The sequence below is a fragment of the Falco naumanni genome, chromosome 5 (genome assembly GCF_017639655.2).
Source record: "Falco naumanni isolate bFalNau1 chromosome 5, bFalNau1.pat, whole genome shotgun sequence".
Lineage (NCBI taxonomy): Eukaryota > Metazoa > Chordata > Aves > Falconiformes > Falconidae > Falco > Falco naumanni.
Genome location: NC_054058.1, coordinates 65800133 through 65826802, shown reverse-complemented (window position 1 = coordinate 65826802; position 26670 = coordinate 65800133). Strand labels below are relative to the sequence as shown.

Sequence of the window (26670 nt, the reverse complement as noted above, 5' to 3'; positions counted from 1 at the left end):
GCTGTTAGCTGCTTGCAGAATACTGCATAATTTTAAAGGCTTATACTTATAAAGGCCAATCATGTATTAATTCATTTGGTATTCATTGAGAGACCTTTAATCATGATGGATTAATTTATTATAAATGTGGATATAATATGTTATTTCATAATATCACCACCATAATTTAGCAATTAAACAGTCTGTTATTATTTCAATCACTGCCCAGATCTGTATCATGATAAAATGTTTTGCTCCACGGTTAATTATTTTACATTACGTATAGGACAATGGATTTTTTTTAAGAGTAAACCTCTGGGGAAGCAGAAATATATAAGATAATACTTTGCTCTGATATTCTCCTTTGTCTCTGAGATGTTTCATCCTAAATACTTAGAGCCAGCTAGTCAGAGGCTTGAAGTGATTACAGCTCTGATCCAAAGCTTGTTGAAGTAAATGCTGCACTCAGCATCTTAGACCCTATCATAAGTGAGAGGGGTGTAAATAGTTAGCCAGAAAAGGATGCCAAGAGGACAAAAATCAGGTAGGTACACGAATTAAGTGCAGTCTAGGGTAACAAGCGTAAATGGTCAGGTACCAGAAAATATAACCTGCTATTTTGTGAAGGCTGAGGGAGACTCCATTAGCGCTCACCTGTATTCCTGCTCACTAGACAGACAAACACAAGGCTTGGAAAGGGCCTGAGATGAGGCCATTATACCCCCTTTCCTGAACAGCATTCTTGCACGCTTCTGACACTTTCAACTCAGAGGAGAAATTGAGGTGCATTTACGCTGATCTGGTTTTGCCAGTGTCAGATGTCTAAACGTTACAGTGACCTGCATGGAATGACCCCAGAGAAAATCTGGCTTAGAAGTGTAATTTTCATATTACAGATGTGCAAACTCTGACATTTGAAAAGAGATATCTTGCTTTGGTATCTACAGTAAGTGTGGAAATTTAAAAGGTAAAATCCCTGGAAAATTATATTCAGCTGCTCCTCTTTGCTGTAACCACTTAGGCCTCATTTCTTCCTCTAGCATGTGCTGTTGTTGTGTCTGAGTCAACACCATAGCAGCATATGGCTGCACACTTGCCACAAATTCTAGAGCTGGGTGGTTCTTTTTTTTTATTTTTTTTAAGTGGAAATGGTGGTAGAAGTTGCCAAGTCTGTGTCTCGGACTGGACAGTAGAGAACGAATCGATCACTTTCTTGGAGCTCATTTTTTAAACTCCCTCTATTGACATTTAAGTAACTGATTCTTCTCCATCATTGTTAGCTGTCTTTTTTCCTGCCTGTCAAGAGCTTGCTAAATTAAGATTCACAACCCAGGACAGTTTTCAGATGAACCCAAAAGGAGTCAATATGTTTACTTAGATAAATGGTTATTTTACAAGGTAGTGTAAAATGCATAATTTTCTGTGGTATATAAAGCCATGAAGCACAATCCATCATGAGTGACTCATTTAATCTCTGATGTATCACTGGATGCCTTCTTCAAAGTGCAATCTGGAATAAGTGGTATGTATCAGTAGATCCAGAAAAAAAGCTGCACAGAGAGCAAGTGAAGAGATAATCAAGATGATGAAAATGTATACTCGATCATATGATAGAGATCACCAAATCCTGCTAAATCCTCCAGTGTATCACCCTTCCTGTCCAGGATTCACCCCTTCAAGTGCATTTTCTGCTGCTTTTCCTTCTCACGTTTGGACTGGATAACAGAGCTATCTGCAACCAGACATGAAGAGCATTTTTACGGACTAACAAATCTGCTAGAACCAATGGCTTTAATCTCTCCTTGGCTACAGAATCAAAGCCAGATTCTCTGCAGGTGTAAATGGGATCTGATCCACTGCCTTAGGTGGAATTTCACTCATTTACACCATTTCAGAATTTGGCACTAAGAATGTTGAGATCAAAAGGTTCCAGTTGGCAAAGGGATGTGCAGAAGAGAATCTGTCAAGGGAAATATTCTGGGAAGACTTATCCATCCTGTAGAAGAGGACTTATTTTTCCTCAGAGGAGTACATTATTGGTAAATCCAAATTATATTAAATTTTGGGACATGTCTTCTGACCCTGCTATTTTTAAATTGGCCAGCTACATAGGAAGCCTGCCAGAACCCACAGAAGGGAAGCACAGTGATTTGGTCCTCTAAGTGCATTTTCGCATCATCATCATCATATTATATGCATATTGTATGCTTTTATTTTCCACTGACATACACATATTGGTGGTCTGTATTGTTCATTTCCTAAAAACAGGATTGGAACATGTCCTGCCATGCTGCTTGCACAACATGCACCAAAAGAAGTAGCATTATTAGTAGATGTGTCTGCATGATGCCACCTGCTGCATTGCCAGAAATAATCTTCATGTAAATTGTAGTTCCTGCATATGCAACATTATTTTCAGAGACAACTAAGAAAGATCTGTTTATTTGTTAATAATAGTTTTGGGAAATATGGGAAGCAATGAAATATCAAGACAATTAGAAAAATTATCTAAACTGACATTTCAAGTGAGTAGAATAATAAAATCCCCAGTCCCTCACCCCGCCTCCTACCCTGTTAAATGTGTGAAGCTGACTTTTCCAAAGGGACAGCATCAGTATGTTTACACTTTTATATCTTTGGACGCTTGTTCAGAATCTGATTTGCTCCTGGACAAGAGCATATAGATGAGTACCTGGTGTATTTATTTGGATGGCTACAGACATGCTTGGTCTGAAAGCCAACTCCAGTAGCCCTCATCAGGTCTCATTAGTTCAGTACCAACAGCCAGCTTGGTTTTCCCTAATAACAGCAGAAAGTTTCCTGGCCTCTCTCCACACCCGTTTAGGTAATAGCAGGATTCTGCACCAGGGTTGCACCAGGTTAGATCAGATGTCTATCCAACTCATTGTCCTGTCTCCGTCAGTGATCAGGAGTGGATGCTTGCTCCAGCAGGCTGTAAGAGTAAAGCAAGCTTGTAATACTTTCCTACCTTCCAAAACCTTATGGTTCAGGGATGTCCTGTACGTATATCCTCACACTGAATTTTTATTATGCAGGCTATATTTGATAATGCCCTAGTTAATCTGTACACTCACCTGTTAGCAATTATTCCCACCTACTGTTTTCACGTCCCCCATAACAGGGTTGGCAAGGTAAGAAACTGCACCTGTCTAAAGTCTGAAGTTCAAATCAGAGCAGGTGAGTAGTCTGGAGAGGAGAGCCCCTTTGTTCTGTGTTTACATTAGTTATGTCTATAGTAATTAAAAAAACAACAAACCAAACCCAAGGGCAGGGCTGTGTTAAGCACTATTGCCCGATCATTAAAAGACCTTTAGCCGGTAGCATGCTCCCCTGCAGAGCTTTGGGTGGTGTCAACAGTCTCCTTCAAAATGTTCCAGCTTGGGTTGAAGGACAGCAGGTACCAACAGCAAGGCTGGATGCTGCCAGTTTTGTCTGGGGTTGCAGGCAATGTATACAGATGAATATTAGCTGTCCCATGCCAGCAGGCCTTGGGGCTGTAGAGTGGTCCTTGACTGTTTTATTTCATAGTACTGACGTAATTGTAGAGGCACGCCCACAAGTAAGGTATTGATGATGCAGTAACATGAACCACTATCACCAGGACTTTCAAAACCAGTTTTATTACCTTCCTGAGAACAAGTTTTCATGCCCAGGAAAATCAATCTTGAGGCAATGAATGAAGCTGCATAAAGAAACTTGGAGGCATGGAGGATCTTTTGAGTTAAGAAGTTCCCCAAATTAATTTTGCAGCATATGAAAATTAGTTCCTTTTGAAGTGTTTGCTGTCCTGCTTCAATATCATTTATTTTGTCCTAATGTATTTTGTGAAACTTATGCAGAGATATACATTTAAATAAGATAAACCACTAGCAGGGGTCATAGAGTACCATTTTTGTTCCAGTAAAATCTTTGAAGACTAAGTCACATGAATTTGTGAATCACACTTCATGAGAAAGACTTGCCTGAGGTTTTTAATAGTTTGAGGTATGAAGTTGATTGGAAATAACAGAAAAAAGAACGACTTCTGTATGTTCGCTCTTGTATTCAAGGAAAGATCAGTAGCTACAGCACAAAAGTATATCCTTTTACTGTTGAAAGAAAAAGACAGAAAGAAAATTAAACTGTGACAATGTTTTCATGTTTTGTGGTGGTCAGCTTGTGTTCACGTACAGAAGGGGTTGATTATTCTTGCTCTAAGTTATCTAGCTTTTGGTTTAGATAAACACATCAACTGATGATATTTCCATGTTTTTCCGAAAGGTGATATCTGTGCAGTAGATTATGAAACATCCTGAAAAGCAAGAAAAATGTATCTGAAGAAAAGGGGTACAGGACTGAGTATTGTTTTCCAGGGAATCACTTTATTGGCTTATTTGAACCCAGAACTTGCAATTCTGCTCCAAAGAAGCAGCATCTCTGGATCTTTGTGTGTCAGCAGTTAGAACTGGGACCATTTCTAATACAGGGATACAGTATTCAATAATATAGAGGTCTAATGCTCATATTCTATATTATATCATGCCTGACAAATTTGGTGGCGTTCTAAGATGGGGTTATGGTATTGACGGATGAGAGAAGAGCAACTAACATCACCTACCTGGACTTGTGCAAAGAATTTGCAAACGTCCTGCATGACAGCCTTGTGTCTAAACTGAAGAGACATAGATTTCAGAGATGGGCCACTTGGTGGATAAGGAATTGGCTGGATGGTTGCACTCAAAGTGTTTTGGTCAATGGCTCAATGTCCAAGTTGAGACCAGTGATGAGTGGTGTTGTTCAACATCTTTGTCAGTGACATGGACAGTGGGACTGATTGCACCCTCAGCAAGTTTGCCAATGACACCAAGCTGAGTGGTGCAGTCAACGTGCTGGAGGGAAGGGATGCCATCCAGAGGGACCTTGAGAGGCTTGAGAGGTTCCCCTGTGCAAACTTTGTGAGGTTCAACAAGGCCAAGTGCAAGGTCCTGCACCTGGGTTGGGGAAAACCCCAGTATTGATACAGGCTGGGCAGAGAATGAATTTACAGGGACCCTGAGGAGAAGAACTTTGGGGTGCCGGTGGACAAAAAGCTCAATATGGCCTGACAATGTGTACTTGCAGCCCAGAAAGGCAACCGTATCCTGGACTACATCAAATAAGTGTGGCCAGCAGATCAAGGGAGGGGATTCTACCTCTCTGCTCTTGTGAGACCCCACCTGCAGCACTGCATTCAGCTCTGAATCTCCCAGTGTAAGAAGGACCTGTTGGAGAAGGTGCAGAAGAGGGCCATGCAGTTGAGCAGAGGGCTGAAGCACGTCTCCTATGAGGAAAGACTGAAAGAGTTGAGGTTGTTCAGCCTGGAGAAGAGAAGGCTCCACAGAGACCTTATAGCAGCCTTCCCATACCTAAAGGGGGCTTTTAAGAAATATGGGGACAGACTTTTTATTAGGGCCTGTAGCAATAGGAGAAGGGCTAATGGTTTTAAACTAAGAGAAGGTAGATTAAATTAGATGTTAGGAAGAAATTCTTTGCTGTGAGGGTAGTGAGACACAGGAACAGGTTGCCCAGAGAAGTAATGGATTCCCCATCCATGGAAGTGTTCAAGGCCAGGCTGGATGGAGCTCTGAACAACGTGGCCTAGTGAAAAGTATCCTGCCCATGGGAAGGGGATTGGAACTAGATGATCTTTAAGGCCCCTTCCAAACTGAACCATCCTGTGATTCTATGATATTATCTGTCCACACAAAACTTTGAACTACTGCATACATATAAGCAAGTCTGAAACCTCTAAAACAAGACAGGATGCTTTGCTGCAAGAATAGAGTTAGCCTATACCACCATCTTACAGAACACGGCTATCCCTAGTGTAGGAGTGCCTGGCTAAAATTATTTTATCTGTTATGCAAAAATTTGTGCATGTTGGAACAGTAACTTCTATCGTCCTTAAAGATTAGTCAGGCTCTAGAGATCATTATTTGCCATTCTGGGGCAGATACTCAGCCCACTTCAAGAAGCCACTCTGACATATCATCAGAAGGTCTGCAAGGCTTATGTGAGTAGAACTGAAGTCGTTCTCAAGAAAAAAAAAATGAAATGAGCACTAATACAAAAATCCTACATTTTAATGTAGGTCTGATGTGGGTATAAATCCACTTGTATGCCTAAAACAAGATGATTGGTGATTTATTAAAGTGTGTCTATTTTTCTGGGTTTATTCATAATTCATTTATTAATAAAGATTTCAGCTGCAGTGGAGTCTTTATCCTACCATCACAGGAACTCCTGGCTTCGTAACTTCACTGGAGCAACCTAAATGATGAATATGAGCCGAAGAACAGAAGCCAAATCCTTCTAGGCACTGTATATTTGTGCTTGCCAGAAAAATTATGGCCAGTCAAAGGAGTAGGAGATGGAAAGTAGCCACCTCTGCTTTGGTCTTCTCAAAGTCCACTGAGGACACTGTGCAAGCCTTCCATACTTGGACCTACATGAGTACCTTCTGAAGCTGGATACAGGAATTGGGGGGCAGCAGAGACTGCTTATTTATGAGTTACTTAGCAGTCCCTGATGCAGCAGTTGCCATAATGCACAGCCTCAACGCAGCTTATTCATACTCCTGGCAAGAATTATCCTCATGGGGAGCTGTGCTTTCAGATGTTGCTGGCCAGAATATGAGCATACTTTACTGCTTCTATTGCAGAGTATGAGTATATTCACTCTAGGGGCAGTTTTAGCATTTGGCCCTATGCCTGGACATCATTACTATTGGGCACTTACACTGAACACAATCATGCTGACCAAAGTCTGTACTGAAAAGATTACATTCTCCCAAACCAATATTTTCAATTTGGCCCTCATGCTTCTGACAGCAGGAAACTTTTGGAAACACCATAGGCAGTGTTTGCTGTAAACAATACCTGAAAAGCCTGTTGAATATCACAGGTTTATGAAAGCAAGATAACGCAGAAATACGGTACCCTTTAGTTAAACGGGATGACCTGAAGTGAAGCAGTCAAACAATATGCGCTCCACATGGCACAGAACCTCAAGGTGCCTTTAAGCAGCTCTTCTAAGAGACCACCTGCTTAAAGAGTTTGAGGCAAACCAACAGAATTTACTTCAGCTACAGAGAAGAATATTTTCCTGCTTACACTGCAAACAGTTTAATAAAAAATATAAATTTAAAAGTGCAATTCTACTTAGAAACGGGACTGACTATCAGACTGCAGCACCACATGCGAATCTAAAAGGGGAGGGAGCTTTGAGTTTGACATGGCAAGTGTTTCTATTCATGTTACAATTGCAGGAAAGTATTTTGCTATATCTGGGGAAAAAGAAGTATAAAGCAGCTAAAATTTTTTAATACAAATCTGAATATCATCACATTTATAGAATCTCAAGGTGCTGGATTTCCAGAAACTGTACTTGTTAGCTTGCCTGGCAGAGGGCATTGACTGGAAAAAAAAACAAACAAACAAAAAAAAACCCCAAAAACCAAACAGATGATGCTTCAGCAACAAAACATTTACTTACTGGCTGAACTTAAAGCATTTCTGTGGTTGCAGTGGCTTCTATGGGGCTGTTCCCATACCATAATCTTAAGCACATAATTAGGGGCTTTACTGGCTCAATGCCTGAACAACCAGTGCTGATTTCTATTGAATGCCCATTATGTTAGGGACCAATTGTAAACTCATTAAAATGAACAGAAAGGATCCAGCAGACATTGGATCAAGCCTTGTCTCAGGACTTTCATCAGAGAAACATTGTCTCTTGTTTCCTCTTTTGCAGGTCACTGAGTTCCCAGACTTTGAGTCATTGATTACATCGTATTATCAATGAAGTTAGAGGTGTGCCATTGATGTAAATGGGTAAAGGATAGGACATGAGGAAACAAAAAGCAGAACCATGTACGATTTGTGATTCTGGGTATTGGGTGCTTAAAAAGCAAACAATAAAGCAGGCATACTCATGAATTCATGGATACAGAATAGCCCCTGGTTTAGAGCATGGTGTGTGCCATGCCCTGTGTTTGATAATGTACATTGCATTTCTTTGGAACAGCACTGTATGCAATTTTTACCCTCCCTCCCCTTCCCTCAATGCCCAGACTAATAAATCTCCCATTTGTCTCACCTGTAGTTACAATAAAACTGTTCTCAACAGTGTTAACATCTGCCATGGTCATTCTTCTGGGGTGAGAAAGGCAGAACATTTTCATTGCTCGTTCATTTGTGAACACTAGTTAAGTAAAGCTGTCACTTGTGTCCAATTATGGGTGAGGTTTTTATAGCACAGTCTCCTTCCTAAAGCTAAACTGACATGGCCAAGCCCCATTTTATAGGCATTCTTAAATTCTTCCCAGCCATATTTAAAATCCTTATGCTTGGGGATGGCAGGTGCCATGTGTTTTCACAGCTACATTAACAAATGCAATTTTGTGGCAACTTGACCATGCCAGTGAAGCAGTAAATTTCTGTAATCTCTATGGTTAAGAATTTCACACAGGACTTTGCTGGGAATATGTAAAGCCCATTAGTACAGGAGCACAACGTAGATAAAATTAAAATACCTTTACAGTAAAAGCCAAAAACCCCAGTAAAGTCTGGGGATTTTTTTGCTGCTAGAGCAATGAAACATGTCAGAGGAAAATGTTGAAAAAGGAAACAAAGCTTCACTGGGCTCACCCAGCCTGCTCTTCTCAAATGACTGCCACCAATTTAGGTGAGAAGTGATAATTTGGCTTACACAAAGGCTAAAACAGGCTTATCCTAAAGCATAACTGGGATGTAAAACTTTATAAACCTCTTTTCCAAGCTCTTACTCCCTGTTACAGTACACTTACACTGGGATAACTGTCCTCACAGATCTTTTTGCTGGCTTAGGGAGACAGTAGCCAAAACTTTCCTAGTTCCTAGCATGTGCAAATTGTGGTGTTGCATCTGCAAAACAGTCATTAGCTGTTTTGCTCATGAGACCTGCATTTACCAGCATAAGCTTTGCTGCTGGCACTGACCCACCTTGGTGTTACTCAGGGCTGCTAAAGCTCCCCCCCAGCTTCAGCATCTCAGCTGCTGTGAGGGTTGGGTGCAAGCTGCGTCACATGTAAAGCCTATGCAGGGAGAAGGATCGTTGACTTATCCTGCTTTGGAAAGGGATCTACTTTGCAAAATGGGACTAATACCATTTTCCCTCCCCCCGCAGCTTTTTACCAAATTCCTCAAGACCCCACAGCGGGTCCCAGGGGTACCACTGCGAGGGGACAGTTTTACACATCGTAGCAGGACTGGGTATCCGGTCTCCAACAGATCCTGAGACAGCTGTTAGATTTTGCAACAGGGAATCTCAATTACCAGCAGCAAACAGATGAAAAACAGCAGCTAGATCCTGCACAAATCCATATATTATTGTTTTTCTGACCTGTAAGTCATTTCAGCAGATATTTCCCAGATTTCCTATAAACTCATGTGAGCTATAGATTATTTTTTTTTTTCATTAAAAAAGAAAGATGTGGTTCCAGCATAATCACCTCACTCCAGGGACTGGATCTTCCGTAGAGCAAAGGCAACAACCTGCTCAGAGTGCAGTACTAGCCAGGGAGAGGAATGCATTATGGATTGCTCACAGGCTTCTCCAGCAGAAACCACTCCCGCAGGTTTTACCATGGGGTTTGGGAAAAACCCCTAAAGAACACAGATCAAACAAGAAAACATCTTTGAACACTTATAGTTTGTTGTGAGATGGAAGTGTTTTGAAAGTTACACTTAGCAGCTCCCTCAATCTCTTAAGACTTCACGCCAGAAAGCAAGGTTGGGGAGATCAGCTCACACGCTTCTGCACACTGTGTGGCTGCACTGAAGCCGAAGAGGCTATTCACAGAGTGGCCCTTTGAAGTTGGTGGCGTTTTGTCATTGATTTTGAGAGGCCCAGGATTTCATTCACAGTGTGTAAGGTTAAGCAAGTGTGTAAGTCCTTGCAGGATCAAGGCTTAAATGTGTAAACCTGTTCAGCAAGAGTACCCAGCCTTTAATGTCCTGTGAATGTGGTCTCCCTTACTGCGTGACACTGGTTAGGCTGCTATTGCTCCTCACTCAAGTGCGCGAGCTTCGTTTAACATGCGTGTGCCCTTCATAATCATCAGCATCAAACTTCAGATACAGCAGAAGAAAGATGTTAGTAAGGCTGCTTATTAATGGAGTGCCAATGGAAAACATTGACTGCATCAGATTGCTCAAGAGCCACTATTAATCTATACTCTGTCTCTTGTTAACCAAAACGAAGGCAACGGGCCTTCTGCATTGCTCACTGTGTCAGGGGCTTGTACAGTGCTTATCCATTAATCACTGAAAACAGAAAATGTGTAAGAGATCAGATCTTGTGTTCGGAGCTTGCGTGAGCAGATCTCTTGTGTATTACTACATTTTCTGTACACTTCAAAATCCAGCCACTGTCCTTGTCTGGATAGACTATCTCTGCAAAGCATTGCATAGCTCTGATTCAGAACAGAGCTACCTCAATCATACCTGATGATCAACTATTTTATATTTAAATGAATGGCAGAATGCAGCTTCTCTAACTTAAACTACACCTACGCATAATCTTTAAGATGCTGAAGGTTACCTAAGTTATGGGAGAAATGAATCTTCAGGAAGACCATGTTTGTCTGATGGACAGCGTGTCCATATTGCTAAATGTCTTTGATGTCCAGTGTGGTCTTAAGTCTCCAACAGCTATACTGTGCATTTATATATATTAATATATATTCATGTGCTGATACATTTACTTTTGAAGTTAATCAGATTTTCCTTGAAGATCAACCTGACTGCAATGCTGGTTATAGTCATCCTTAGGTATCACTTCCTCTAGACCTTATGAACAAGGCTGCTCACACGCCAGCTCCCTCTGCTCCTTCCAGTGCTCTGTACACTGAGCCCACCAGCACCACCCACCACCCTTCATGCCAAGAAAATGCCTGGGGCCAAGCAAAGGGCCAAGAGGACAGAAGAGCTCCTCCACAGATGTCCAGGTGAGATGTGGGGGTGAGGTATACTGTTAACATTTGGGAGCCTGGGATCTCTCTGCTGCAGACACTTTTAGCACTGCCTTAGCACTTAGCACTAAATGAAGCCTTAGTTGTACAAGTTCAGGAAGCCAAATTGTCTGTCTGGAAGCTTTCAAACACACGTAGCTTCCTCTGGGTAAGGGAACTTCCATCAGGAACACCAGCTCACTAAAATGCTGGTGCCTAAACTAGGTAGACCTAGTCATACTCATGGAATTTCCTGACTTTTAGAATTTTTAAAGCATTGAGGAGTAACTTTTAAATGTCCCTAGTCTGCAAAGTAGAACAAATAAACCAGTTGCAGTACCTCTTTTCACTATATCAGTTCAGCCTACTGAAAGAAACCATGAGGAACAAGATTAATTGTACATTAAACACACTGGCTGGAATGCACTTGTGACAGCATCCTCCCAGCAGCCCTGGAGGACTACAGATATAAGTGAGTGACATTACCCTGCCTCTATAATCCAGGGTTAACTTCACTGTGATTAGCCTTGTTTTAAACCCACTGCAGGTATATTTGGCTCGGTAAATCAATAGCACTATGACTGTTTTTCAAGGTATGTAATGTACAGAGTTCTAAGCCCTCTGTCTTCATGAAGTAGTTAAAAGAGAAGCCAAGAAGACGAGGTAAATGTCTAAATTAAGCAATGCAACAGCACGGTAAATTAAGAAAATTTGAGGAGGAGAGGCGGTTAAATGATCTCAGTCTTGAATGTGATGTCCTTCAGTGGGGTTCAAATAAAATAAACATTTAAAATAGGTCAGAAAAATCACTCCCTGAAAGTGCCTGCTTATTTCCTCTGGCTGTCAACAGGACCCCAAAGTGATTAGCTCAGATGTAGGTGTCTACAGCATAGGTGAGTAAATTTGGATGAGGTGAATCTTACCTCTGGTGTCCAAATGCCATAAACAGAAAGCAAACATTTATATGGGCGATACACAGGCAGCTGGAGATTCCACATGGAGAAAGCAAAGGAAATAAATATATATGCAGAGCTTTGGGTTTGCTCCCCTTTTTCTACCACCCCTGAAGAAGGTGACAGTAAGTGTCTTTAACAATGGGATTAGGAAAGATGTGGCTCCAAGAGGTCTTGGAGCACATCAGCCTTAGGAGGGGAGCTAAGTTATCAGCCTCCACAAGCCACAGGACACTCAAAGCAACAAGGAAGACTTTGTGCGATAATTAAAGTCTAGAACCGAGCTCTCTGCTCTTAATTCTCTTAATGCTTTGGTTCATTCTTGCTGATATTTTACTGTTTACCCTAAGAATAAATATTTTATTTTGTTAATTCATATCTAGTGCCCTGATTAATACTGCATATGCTACTGCCTGGGGAGTGATGAAAGTAATTAGAAGGCATTAGATTATTTTTAGGGCTTCCTATACCCTACACAGGGTTAGAGGTCCCAAAGAGTCTACAGCAAACCATGCTCACCTCACCAGGAGATGAAGGACATGTGTCTGGCTGCCAGGCTTGTGAAAGGAATGTGTCTTGGCAAGTGTTAGCCCAAGATGCTATCAATTGGCTAGTGGGGGAAGACCAGGGACTTGAGATTGCTCTAGGCCAGGTACAGCAGTCTTGCTTCATTTGGTGATGTAGAGCTTTAAGAGTGGTTCTTGCTGAAAGAAGACCATAGCTAATTTGTTAAATCAAATGGAAACACAGCAAGCCCCTTATAATGCCATAAATCATTTGCCATTAGAAGAGAAATGTAAAAGTCTTTTATTATTAGAATGAAAAAAAAAAAATCCTCAGAGGTTAAAATCTAAGCATTTTGTCATGACTCTGTGATACTTCAATTCAGCTGACCAGAAATGTAACGTTAATAAATAATCCCATTCAGGGAAAGAGTTACTGTTGCATGTTCTTAAGTACTTCTTCAGAGTCCTGAGAAAAGTCTGGGATTCTGGCCTCTCTCAGGAGACAGAAGCTGATGAAATCCCATCATGATTGCCCATGGCAAGTCTGTGGTTCACCCCAGTTCTACCTGCTGCATGCTACTCAGGCTTGCAGTGATTTTGTGTGGAGAGTTGGAGATGTGGAAGAAATACAGAATTATTTCAGCTTTTTCCCTGTAAAGAAAATTCATAGCTATGTTATCAAAGTTTCTAATTATAAAATTTCTTTAATCTTTTATTAATAGGAGGGGAGGGAAGATGCCAAAACTTATGCCATTTCAAAAGTAAGATTATGGGTTGATTTCTGATTGGATGACAGGGCCCTAATAATAAAGCTCATAATTTTATACTGCATTTCTCTAGTGATGATAGAGGTTCTTTGTGCATAATAGCACCATTTCTATTCAGGAATCTTGTTAACAGTTGTAAACTCAGATTATCATTTTTATTAGCCTAGTGTTTTCTTATTTCTGTGTTACTGACAGGAAATTACAGCAAGTTTTCTGGCTTGCTTTTTGCTTGTGCAGTAAAAGCAGTTCCATTCAACTAGAAATTTCCAAGCACTGGGTAGAAGACAGTACCACTGGAAGCCAACAATTTAAAGTGCACAGATTAATTAAAAATGCATATATTTAAGGACTAAATTCAAAGAGAAAGTAGACTGGTATATTGGAATACGATGGTGGTTTTTTTAAAGGTACAGATATGTAGCTTTTTATACTTTATGACTTCAGGAATAAATTCCCATCACCAAACTCAGCATCTGAACTTGGCTGTAATATGTTTTCATGTTGCTTTGTAACAGTAGCTTTGACATCACCTCTACGACTGACCACCCCTGCCTGCATTCAGGTTCTACTCCATGCAGCCTTGCCCATTGCTGAGGTGCCCATCATGGGCAGTGGGAATCAGCCACCATGAACTTATCACAGCTTTGGCTGATTAAGAACCTCAGATGAGAGTACTGGTAGTTGTTTCACCCCATTAGGTCACTTGAGCATTGTAAAAACAGTGTTTCTAGGAGAATTTGAGACTATAGCTGCATAATTTACCGTCAACAGTCTACAGTTTATTCATATTACATCAGATACGCTTCTAACTGTCAGTTGATACTGAGTGAATAAAAACTTATTTCCATAACAAGAACACTGAATTCAATCCTTTTCTTCTCTGGTTATAAATGAATGGGAGTTTAGGATTACAAGAGACAAAGCCTAATTTTCTGAGCCTTGCAGACCTTGGTGTAGGGGTGTGGGGGGAAGGCAAGTTGTCAGGGCAAAAGCAAGATGTGGGAGCTACAACGACCTCATTTCACAAGACACCACCATTTTCTGCGCAAGCGAAGTAAACCTACAGAAAAGTATTGCAGTGCTTGAAACTGAGGCTGAAATAGGAAGTGATGAACCTCTGTCAGTGCCCTTAACCCTTGTTCCCCTACAAAGCTGCTGCGAAAGAATATGATTTCCCATGTGGTGTTGGCACGTCCTCTCCCCTTCAGGGACGAGAAAGGGAGTCTGTGTTTAATCCCCGACTGCTCTCATCTCTCCTGTCCTCGCACAGCTTCGCTCCTGTGATCACATTATGCATTTGGCAAAACAGACCTTTGAGTCTGGAAAGTCTGACGTATCAATCTGCAAGTGATTAATTGCAAGACACCTTTTTTTTAAAAAAAAAACAAACAAACAAACCAACAACCAAACCTAAGGAAAACAGCTTTCAAGGAGTTAGAGGACTGAATCACGCAGACTTTCTAACTCCATCGGATTTCTCTGAACAATCCCATCCTATGTTCAAAAAGTTTGCCTCAGCGTGGCCACAAAGCTGCGCGCAACTGGCTGTAAGAGTTGTGTTTATTCTGAACACCTCGGTAAAAGCTCATGTGATCCAGCCTTAAGTGTAACAACAGCTAATTGCAGTTAGGGAAAGAGAGAGAGTTCAGCAAACATAAGATCCAGGTCTGCTAGTACTCAGCAGTTTCCTCTTAAACACAGGACAAGCTCAGCCTTGCTGTTGATTTCAGCAGGTGTTGTAGCATTTAATACTTGGCAGAATACCATCCAGAAAGCCTGAGAAAAAAAGTCGCCTTATAAGTTTCATAAGGATCAACACAAAGGAAAAGCAAAACACATCTCATTTTCTGAAATAAAATGAATAGTAGTGTATTTATGTCAGAAAAATACTAGAAAGGAGACCCTGGAAATCAGGGGACTTGCAAAGCAGGAACTGCAACGTGTATAATAGAGATCTGATTTTATCTGGCAGGCTTATATTCGTAGGAAATACAATCCACAGCATCAAACTCATTCCTTACAAAGAAGCACTCGGTATTTCATCTCAAAGTTTCTCAGCTTCTCGCAACTAGCTTCTACAATGATATGACAAGATACAAAGTGGAACATCCCTTCCCCCCTTCCCTTCTCCAGAAGAACAATGCATGGTAGAGCAAGAACTTTAGCCGGTACTGGACAACAATAAATCCTGGATACACTGACCCCACTCGATGCAAGCTGAAAAATATTTATTTTTTTTTAAAAAAGTTTCACTGTTGCACTTCCTTACCTACCTGTTTACCTTCAGTAAACAGCTGAACAGGCAGAATGATACCCAAGACCATCTCCTCCACCCCCATCTCCACCCCCCGTCATATGAGTGCTTCAGGCAACACTGAAAGGGAAAAAAAAAATCACACGCACAAACCCCCCAACTCAAGTATCTTTTCTGATAGGAGCATGGAACAGTAACCAAAAAACAATCAAGTCCTCATTGTCATAGTGCGACAATCACAGCACTGCTTCTGTTGAGAAAACAGTCAATTCACAGAGAGAAAAGCATTACGAGGACAGACACGAAAGCTGTTATTATCCATTTTAAGTAATAGGAGAAGGTCACATATCAAGCAGTTACACCTTTTCATTACATCCTAACCCTCCACAGCAGGGGAACCACACTTATGACTGCATTAGACATACAAAAGCTTTCAGTTCCAAAAAAGGAAAAAGAAAAGATGGGGAAGGGAAAAAAACCCAACTAAATTCATCTTACCAGCACGTTGCAGCACCAACTTGCTTGAAGGAATGTTGCCTTTACAGGTTTCTCTTTTAATTATCCTGGAAGCAGAAGGGGAGAAAAAAAAGATGACGAAGCAGGGTTGTTAAATTAGCGTGTGCTAGAAGCTTTTCAGTTTGTCGCAGAGTAGAAAAATACCAAAAAAAAAAAAAAAAAAAAGAAGGGGGACACACACGCAAAGAAAGAAAAAAAATAAAAAGAAAGCTCAGTAATTTAAATTTGCTGTCAGTTCAGGCAGCATTGCTCTGTCCCGCCCCTCATCCCACTGGGTTCTACTACCTGCAGGGCTGCAACTGACAGCTACTGTGCAAACAAAAAAAAAGGCAAAAAGCATGCTGGGACCATGCTGACTGCTGTCTGAGTCTCTCTCTACTTCTGATAACCAAATATCATTAGTGGAAAGGTTCTGTTATTGTTTGCTGGGATTTTTAAGTTGGGTTCTGTGCATGAAATTTAATTTATTTTTAATAGATACAATGCATCACGTGACAGAAAGTGGTGGTTGTGTTTCTCTGCTCTCCTCAGAATAGAAACTAACCTGAACACATTGATTCTAGTGGTATGGTATGTATAAAAGATACACAGACATTTACCACGTTGCACTTTGCAAGCATGCATTCAGCCCTGCCTGTAATACTGTGCAAAAAAAAATATGTTTGTTTGAATGGAAAGTCAGGAAAGCATTTCAACAGAAAGCAGTTAAAACTCTGGCACTCCAAAAAGTTGCTAGTATTGTTTTTGCTCTGCTTTTAAGCTTTCCTTCTAAACTTTTTCAAATAATTTTTGAGAACCAAAAGTAACAGAAGTCAGAGGCATAACAAACAACTTGTGCAACACTCATGAAAAGGACAAACTAATGATCACAGTACATAAAAAAGCTATGTTTTAAACCAGATGCTTAAAACCATTTTTGAAAGTCTGTGCTAGTGACTATTAGCAGACAGCATACATCATATGAGCACAAAATACTTGATGAAAACTAACAAGAAAAACAACTAGAAAAGCTATAAATGCCTTTTTATAGCTATTTTAATTGTTGCTAACAGGCTTTTAGCAACAGGGCTAAAATCATCCATCCAAAACAAAGAGAAGCATAATCTATAACTTCTAACTATAAATGTATTCATGAAAATATGGTTCCCACCTAATTATAAAATAAAATTAAAACAGTGAAATGATGCTTTTCCTTAATACTTTAGCAGTAATTGCTTGGATCATGCCACAGTAAATATGCAACATTTGTATTCAGTTATTGCTCTACTTATGTGTGTAACCATAAAATAAAAAGCTGAAATGTTTAAGCTTAATTAAATTAATCTCTGTTTTACTCAAAGTTTGCCATTTACACAGGAAGAGACATATGCATGCTGAACATGCCTGCCATAGACAATTGGCTTCTAAATAGTTTTTTAAAAACTCTGTAGAAACTAATTGCTGCTATACCTGCATCCCTTGCGCAGCCTTTACTCATCAAAGTAGTTCTGACAGGGTGACTCTTACCATCAGAGACTGCACAACAGGACTTCAGGTGTAAGGTCTGCCCTACAGCCCTCCTAATGCTCAGTCAGCCATGTCAAATAGGTACCACAGTCAACTTTTAAGCTGCTTTTCAGCTGTTTTAAAGCCACAGACCCTTTTAACAGGTGACCACCTGAAGCCATTTCTACAGGTGGTAGAAATCTCCCACCATTCCAGACACAAGGTTTAAACTGGTATGGTTGAGGACCATCTCTTTTTGAAGCTCACCGAGATCTCTTAGTAGACTTACACTTTCTACAAGAATTTTTGCTGTCCCTTGTGGGTTTAGTCTCAGTACACAGGGAAAAGACAGTATAGAGGGTTATCTTCAAACTGGAAATACAAATAGATAAAGATAGTGAACATAATTCAGAAGAGGTGCAACTGTAGGTTCCCCAGGTACTCAGCAGAAATGCAGCATTTTTTCCACTAGAATCTGCTCTCATTTACACTTGTGTGGCTTTAAAGCCCTATTTTTATGCTACTAAAAGGTTTTGCTATATGTTTTCATGAAAGTTCCCTGTCTCCTGGTTCGCTGTTCTTTCTTTTAACTGAAAGACTTTCCTTCTTTTTGCTTCTTGTTAAGAAAAATAAATGGCAAATGGTAAAAAAAAAAAACAACCAACATTAAATGTTCTTGAGGATTTGACAACATTTAATCCTTATTTTGTTATCTTTATGAACACATACACGCACACATACACACACATGCTCAATGTCAAAATTCTGTTAAATGCAGCTGAGTTATTATCCTTCTATATCTCCTTGCAACAGTCAAGGGTGGCCTGTTTTTAATGCACTTGGCATTTTAAGCAAGGCACTCAGACCTTCAAAAGACAAATAATTGAACTTTGCCTTTAATGGAATACAATAGTGCCCTAAATAACAAAACTTAAAAAAGCTAGATTTGGCAAGCAGATACAGTCAAGAAGGCAATTTGACTAATTGCTTAAGAAAACGCACAAGAGCTCATAAAATCAAACATTTATAGATACACACTGCTTGAGCTATTAACTTGAAATAAAAATAGTGGTAATGTTAGCCGTTACTATCAACCTTTTATATTGTAATGTAGGACACTAGAAAACAGAAGAACAAATACTGAGATGTTTAGAAGAGCAGAATCTGACTGCAGTCAGTGGAAGCTTCATTCATTTTAGGTTTTAGTGATGCTTTATGTTACTATTAACTTTTCAATGTCTCTATTCAGTGTCTGTTCAAATCTAATTCTGATTAAGGGTCATAGGCTTTGGACTGTAGAAGTAAGTTAGGTACTATGGGAAAGATAACGGTTTTATTGTGGTTCTATAGTCAGTTTTTAATGAATCAGCTAAATTAAAGAAGCAGTAATTAATGGAGGTTTCTTACTATATAATGTAACAGAGGATATCTAATTAACCTTTGTATCCTTTACAAAACACCATCAAGTGAAGCATTTTCTGGTCTTGTTTTAGTCGGGAACATATTTGCCTTTAATTTCAGTGGAGTTCATATTGACTTTTGTTGGTGGGTTTTGTTGGTGTGTTTTTTGTTTGGTTGTTTTTTTTTCCCCACAAGTTTTTGCATCATTGACCATCAAGGACTAGCTCCTGAAAACACCAAAACCATTTTGTAAATTTCCATTCCTTTTTTTTTTTAAGAAAAATAAAATAAAAAAATCACCACACCAAAATTTCAAAATGCCTTGTTGCACTATGTCTAAATAGGCACTGCTATGCTGTAATGGGAAAAAGGTTAAAGAAGAGGTTTTAGCCCAGTATGAGATTAGTCCCAGTATTAAAATCAAGACTTGTAAAGTTGGCAAATACTAAATGAGGCCAGAAAGATCCCTTTTGTCCTCTTGTAAAGTCTTTCTTTGTAGCCAGATCTATCTAAATGGCCTTGCTTCGAATAAATAAAGCCCTGTGCCTTCCTGCCCCTTGGGAGCAAAGGGGCTCACTCAGATGTATTAAGACCCTTTGCTGAGGTAAAGGGAGTTTAGAGAAGATGTGAAGTATACAGCTGAGAGATATACATGTAATTTTGTGTAAACAGCCAAATCCATTGTTATAGGAAGACTTGGGAGTAAACATGGGCCATACAGCCAGCTATGACTTTTAACTTTCAGCAGTGATGCATCTTCAGATTTACGACATGTATTAATTATGTCAAAGTAATACCCAGCCTCCGGTGACTTCATGTACCGTATTTCTTTGTGTACAAGCTAAGAATTCTGTTATGCTAATTGTTTCCTCCTGCAGCTTTAAATTGAGGATGGCTTTCTCACATTTAATTGCTTTCCCCTGCTGCTCACAAGGAAAAGATAGTTGAAGGTGGCTTCTAAACAAAGATATACAGTAATTAAAAGCTCCTTTAAAAAGAGCTTTTTTTTTTTGTACAGCACCTGCTGTTAATGGAGTACTTTGTGTACAGTTCTGTGAGTCTTTGAATTCAGTGCATTATTTCAGAAGTAGTGTACTGTTGGAAGATTTCTACATCTGATGTGGTGACCTATATAGGTTAATTATCCTAGGCGGATAAAAAACACCTCACCAGGAGACTTCCTCTTCCCCCATCAAAATCCAGCCCCCAAAAAACCTGGTTTGGTAAAGTGAAAAGTAAATTTGTAAATTTCTGATTGCATTGTGGCTATCACTTATTTGGTTTTGGGTTTTTTTTCCAGCTGGAAAAAAATGGCATGTTATATTTTCTATTAAAAGATCATAATTTTATAATGTGTAGCTCACCTTACCAAAATGTCTTATTGAGCAAGAAAAAAAATTCTGTTGCTTATATGATTGAATAAATGACGGTTACACATCGTAGTCCTTCCCTGTTGCCTTGCCTTTGGTTGAATTCATTTTTCATACCTATGTTGCTGTCCCCTCAGTACATCCTTCTGTCTTGCAATCAAAGGAGGCTAACTTGAAAAAAAAATCTCTAAGGAATTTGGTGCTTTGATAAATTAATCCACTCTTGTGTGCTAGCCTTCCAAATGCTTGTATCTTAAGAATGGTTTGTGGAGTGAAAATGAAGCCCTAAGACAAGAGAAACAGATGCTGTGTATACGTTCCCGCTCTTTTGACAAGAAAACTAACGTGGAAGATAAAGGTGCCAGTTCTGTTCATGATGTGTTTTGGGGTTTGCTTTGATGTTTGGTTGCATTCAGTGGGATGTTAACTGATGATTTGATGGAAACTTCCAGATGCTAAACCTGGAAACAGTTAAGCAGAGGAAGAACATTAATCAGCAGTTTTGTAATGTAGTGATAGCAGCCTTGGATCAAAGATGAAAGGGCATGTTTTCCATGCTTGTGTAAATAGGAGAGAAGATTACCAGATTCTCCTTCCCAACATCAAGTTCAGGTGTTCATAACTGACTTCTATGAAATTTTCTTCTTAACTGCCTCAGAGCAGAAAGGGACTCATTAATTGGCTTAGGAATTATTTGGATATTTCTCATTGCTATAGACTGGAAGGGTAACAAAAATAAAAAAGACATCTACTATGACAGTTATGAGAAGGTCAACACCAAAACTTTGTAGGAGCTGCTTTTCTTATGTTTAGGGAATCCCATAATAAATAAGACAGCAATAGGCCTTACATATTTTAATGGAGGTCATCACAAACACATATTTTATTTTTTCCTAATACATATCTCTGCATACCTCCAGCATGTGCTTCCCAGAAGAAAATCTTCCAGACACATTCAAGTGTATTTTCACAATACACACTGATGAATAATTCATTCTTACACTAGTGCTGACTTGTTGTTTACTGAGACTCCATAAAATAGGTCCCAATGCTCACAGTCTGATGCCTCAGAGCATTAGTCCATCTATAGCTCCTGCCATTGAAAGAACTTGTCAGTTTGGAGACAACTTGTTGCCTGAATACACTCTTCTTCAAGGTTCAAGCTACCAGTTAACAAAGTAGTTGCAACTGCTTTAGCCACACCTTTCCTAGCCTATAATTTCTGAGTCCCTAACCCTTTAGGTTTATGGTGCTTATCCTCTGGCAAGCATCACCCCATCCTCTCAGACTCTAAATTAATGCCCAAGAATATGATCACTTTGATGGGACCAGCTGTTTCTTCTGCTGCCAAAGTACTCCAAACACTCTGGCAGCTTCCCTAAATGTGCTCATTAAATCCTGACGTGTACCATAGAAGGGTGCTCTGTGGGCTTCTTCACAAAAAGGCATCCCTGTGTGTGGCACTGGCCCTGACATTTGATTTCTGTGTTTTCACCTTGTTACGTAGATCTGACAGGGAACCAACATGAATTCAGAAAGTGCAGGTTGGCAGCTCCTGAACCAACACCTTTTTTTTGCCTTTGAGCTTAAAATTTAACAGGTGAGAAGGATGCAACTATACAAAGACATGATTTTGTATTTATTGAGCCTGCCTGTAAAATCTTCTTTATCTTTTGCAATCTTTAAAAGTGGATCAAGGGATATCAGACCAGTCAAAAAGGTATTATTAGCAGGGCTAGGAGCAGTGCTTGTCAAAGTTTCACAATGTTTTCTTTTACATAACCCTGTTTTCAGTTGCTTATGGCTTTTTTTTTGCACTGTATTTGGGGATTAAATTTTCTCTGCTAGGGGTCAGCCTTTGATCATTGGAAAACTTCAGCCAGATCAACCCAGTGTTTGCTAAGAGCCAGGCTGGGGGAAAAGCATCTTCAGATGGCTGTAGTCTTTTTTTCTTTCAGGAGGTCTGCAACTATTGTGTTTCTGCTAGAATTCAAGCAGGGACTTGAAATTTGTCAGTAAGGGTGACATATATGTCAAGGACTGTAAAAAAATATATCCATAAAGAAAATTACACAAATGAGAGCACTTCTGGAGAAGCTAGTAAAAAACACAGGATGGTCAAGCTGCATCCTGCATGGTTTAGGGAAAGGTGCAGCATCACTGGAAGTATAGGATGACACCATCCTAATTTGGGGGGAGAAAGTTCAGGGAGGGAGGCTTAGGCACATGGATTTGTGCAGTGCCACTTGCTTTCAAGGCTGTAACCCACTTCACTTACCTAGTGCAGGTATAGCCATTACAGTAAGTGCTGAGCACTTGAGCTGTTGGTGGAAATACTCTGAAACTAGAGGCAAGAGAAGCAAGAGTGGACTAGAGGCAATGTCAAGGGAGCAAATCTGGATGTATACCCAGGAGGACAGAGAAAGAAAGGAGGCTGTAAATGCCTGGAAAAAGAGAACTAAAACTGAAATGCTGCTGGAGAGGATGATAGATTGATGATGCAGGACTTCTTGCCTGGAAGTAAGGTGGGAGCAGGCAGTTAGGGGGATGGGTTCAGACATGGCGGCTAGAGAGACACTGCTGGAAACAGGCTGGATGGGTAAAGAGAAATTGAATAATGAGGAGCACATGGTTATGTATCATTGCACAACATGGGCTTCTGAAGACGGAGTGAACGTTGCTTTTCCTAACTTTTGAAGTGCTGAGCTTCTATAAACAGTAATGTTCTTGGACAGCATTTTTCTTTGCTAGGAACTATACAGAATCCTAATGGTGTCCCTTGCTTGAGATCCTTGGTGTTATTGAAAATATGTGTTAATTATAATGAAAGAAAGCATAATAATCAGCCAGCTCCCATTAAACTCTTAACTAGTTTCTGTGCCTGCTACTTACTCCTCTGTGTGTCTCTTCTGACAGCAGAGATTTGCCTTGAAGGGCAAGAACATCCCATCTGTTGAGCTCTGAGGGTGTAAATGCTTTTAAAAAATAAAATATTTGTCTCTCTGACGTATGCAAGAGGCTGGAAGACTCGGCGTTGCCTGCTCTGGAAACGGGTAATCTCCCTTTCCCTCATGGCTAACTATGCACAAATTGTGTCATCTTGTACACAAAGGACAGGTCCGATTGGGGCATATGTTATCATATAGCTGCAGTCACACAGAGGCCCTCAACATGAATACTATTAAAATGTGAAATGGTCATAGATTATTTGAGGCTTCACAGAGAGCCATAACAGCTACTGCAATAAATTAGAACAGTTGCCAGGCACTTATGTATCAGTGCACCCTAGCTGTCACTTCACAGGCTGCAGTGCATCCTGGCTTTGCTGTCGTAGCGTACGCCACTGGCACATTCCCGAGGCCAGAGCTTCTGTGCGTGACTCACTGGAGGAGTTGTCTTTCAACGGTGTTACCATGGTCTCCTGTGCAGAGCTCAGGAGGTACACAGTGGTCAAAATATGCGCAAAAACCCTATGGCATGTCTGATCAACCTTTCCTTTTAATCCTCACAAGATTTCAGCCTAACTCCCTTCCCAGATCAGATCTCTTCGTTGTGTAATGAGGCAGGAACAGGACGGGATTTTCCTGGAGACAGGTGTGAGAAACAGCAATCGGTCTGCCTTGTGCTGGTGTTGTCAGAAATCCCTGCTCCTTTTATGCAACGTTAAATGACTATTTGCCACGAAATAGAAAACAGCAATGACCTTAAGCACAGACATTTCCAGGTACAACTGCACTGCTGCTCTATAGCAAGTTGTTTATGTTGCCTGTGCAAAACAGGGAATTTGTGTGTTGCACTTAGCATAAGTAATGAAGAAGCAAGTGACTTTTTAAAACTATATTTGTTTCAATTGACTTTAGATAATTCAATGGAACCAGTTATTAGTTATTACAGCACTTAGGATATCTTTTGTTAAAATTTTGGCTTTAACAATGAAACTCATTAATCATTCTTAAGTATTGTACATAAAATGGGAACCTCTCACTGAAATGATAGAAACTGGATTTGTGAGAGGGGAAAAAACCCGCACAATTCCAACATATATTAGGCTTAAAATTTGATCGAACTGACATTTGTTATTTACCGAGGAAAGTCTTCTGGACTATAAAATATTTAATAAAAAATTATATCAATTCAAAATTAAGATCTTTTGAAAACAAATGTCAGTAGTTAAACTGAACAAAATAACATAGTTAATTAGAATGTTAATTAGAACGCAGTATCAGTGTGTGTATATGTGTGTGTGTAGGTATATGTGTAATATTTCATGGTATAAAATCTGTCCCTGATGCAGAAAATTCTATACATTGACAGTAGTTTTTGAAAATGTGTACTACTGCCTTCATGTTATCAATACCTAAGAAAAGTCTACAAGCTATTTAATAACTTTCCTATAGAGACAAAAAAGTCAGGGACAGGAAAAAGGACAGATCTCTGAACACAGAGCACATTCCCTTGGAACACACTACTATTATTTTATATCCAAAGCTGTCTAGGTGAAGCAGTAAATAACTGAGGGCTGATCTTCAGTAATAACTAGAGATCCTTCATATTAATTAAACTAACATGACCTGACCAAAAAAATCCCTACTCTACAAGAAAACACTGAAGCAGTGCCCTTCAGGACACCGGATGAATTTGAAACATGCTTTCCTAGAAAGCAAGTTTTATCCGACAGAAATGCTTAAGTCAGGAGAAAGTAGCACAAGTTACAAGTGTGGAAGAGCTGTTGCTGGGCTATCTAGTTTACTTTCCAATTTTACCGAAGTTTGTTGTTGTACAGCTCTAGAATTGCCTACTCCTTCCTTCAAATGCCTGAAGCACTAAAACTTATGTCTTCTTTGTGTGTGACTGCTACTCTGGCTACTAGATCTTGATTTTGGTGTCTTTAAATTCATCTTATTCTCTTTGGCCAACCACAACGTAAGCACCAGTAGAAGAGGAAATATTTATTTCTGGAGGGACATGCCCACTTTCACATCACATATTCAAGCCCACTTTTACATATTTATTCCAGAACTCCTTTATTGCATCCTCAGAAAACAATTATCCCTGAAAGGAAGAAAAAAACATGTCTTCACTTTTTGTACTTTGCCCTCTGGTACTGAGATACTTTCATTTAGAGATGTTTTGCCAGATATTGCCACACACAAAGCTACAATGTTTCATCGCATTTTATGAGATGTGAATTTTGCCTAAGTCTTTAACTCAGCAATATTTTTTCTTTCTGCTTCACACTGCAAATTTATCTCTAACTTCAAGTTTTCTTTCACCACAAATCACTTTCCATAAGCCTGTATTTCAGGCTCTTTTTACCTTCCTTCCTTTGCTGCTCAACATTAATTATTTTTTCTCTAGTGGGATTAGCTTGCAATTTTCCAGGCTAAACATAATTTTGCTTTAAGCCCACATTCCTAACCTATTCAGGTCCTGTTGCATTATTTCACTGGGCTTGATAACCTTTACTGATTTTAGTACCATCTGCAACTTTCATTAGTATTCTGTTTACTCTTTTCCCCTGGACCAAAATGAAGACATTAAGGCCTGACCTGACTCCTGCCGTACCTGCTAGATACCTCCCAGTAACTTTCAACTTTGTTTTTCATTACCCATCATTTAGAATCCTCTAGAAACTTTTCAATGTGAGTGACAATAAAAAGATGCTTCTTCAGCCTTAGAATATCTATTATAAACAATGGTAAGTAAAACGAACCCCTCCCCCCAACCCCTAATAAAATAGTCGGTAGATTTTCTCTTTGCGTGGCTCACTAGCATACTTATTGCTTTGGCTCTTTAAAAAAAATTCTAATCAGTAATCTGCTTTCTGGATGGAAAATGAATATTATCTAAGTTCTTATCAAATTGTAATGTGTTATACTCCTGTTTATTTACAATATCTGCAAATACAATTTTAGCTGATAACAAGGAAAGCTGGTGTTTTCCCTTAGTTGAAGGCTCATTTGCATTTTTCTGTTGCAGGTTGCGTTCTGGTAGTGTGTGGACCTCCATCTTCGGAAGAACTTCAATTTTAAGGGAGTTGCCAAATGCTTCTTGAGGATCTGTGCCTTCCTTCAGAAGGCAGAATAAGTAAATTCCCAGTGGTCCATGATACATTGCCCTTTGGCCACACATGGCAATGTCTTGCTTGCTACGACAAAAGAATGAGTGAGGCGTGTAGGGAACACTTGACTTATTTTGCACCTTAACATATCCTTTTAGGCAATTTTGAAGATCACATACTTGAGAGAGCTACTGCTTGGATCTGCTATGAATTCCCAACATTTCCTACAAGTCTGTACAGTGTTCCTGTGCCCCTGTGGGTTCTCTGTATCCCCCAAAACTAGTGGGAGGCCCAAGATTTCCATTTTGAGAAGTGTGGAGATGCCCAGCACCAGGGCCAAGGGTTTATG

General features: G+C 39.9%; 1 long non-coding RNA gene across 1 annotated transcript in view; it reads right to left on the bottom strand.

The window, feature by feature from the left end:
- LOC121088682 overlaps nucleotides 1-16277 on the bottom strand; it is a 168448-nt gene extending 152171 nt beyond the window's left edge. Inside the window, exon 1 of the long non-coding RNA XR_005828012.1 lies at nucleotides 15987-16277. This is a non-coding gene — a long non-coding RNA (uncharacterized LOC121088682). The remainder of the gene's footprint in view (nucleotides 1-15986) is intronic.
- Between the last annotated feature and the right edge of the window lie 10393 nt (nucleotides 16278-26670).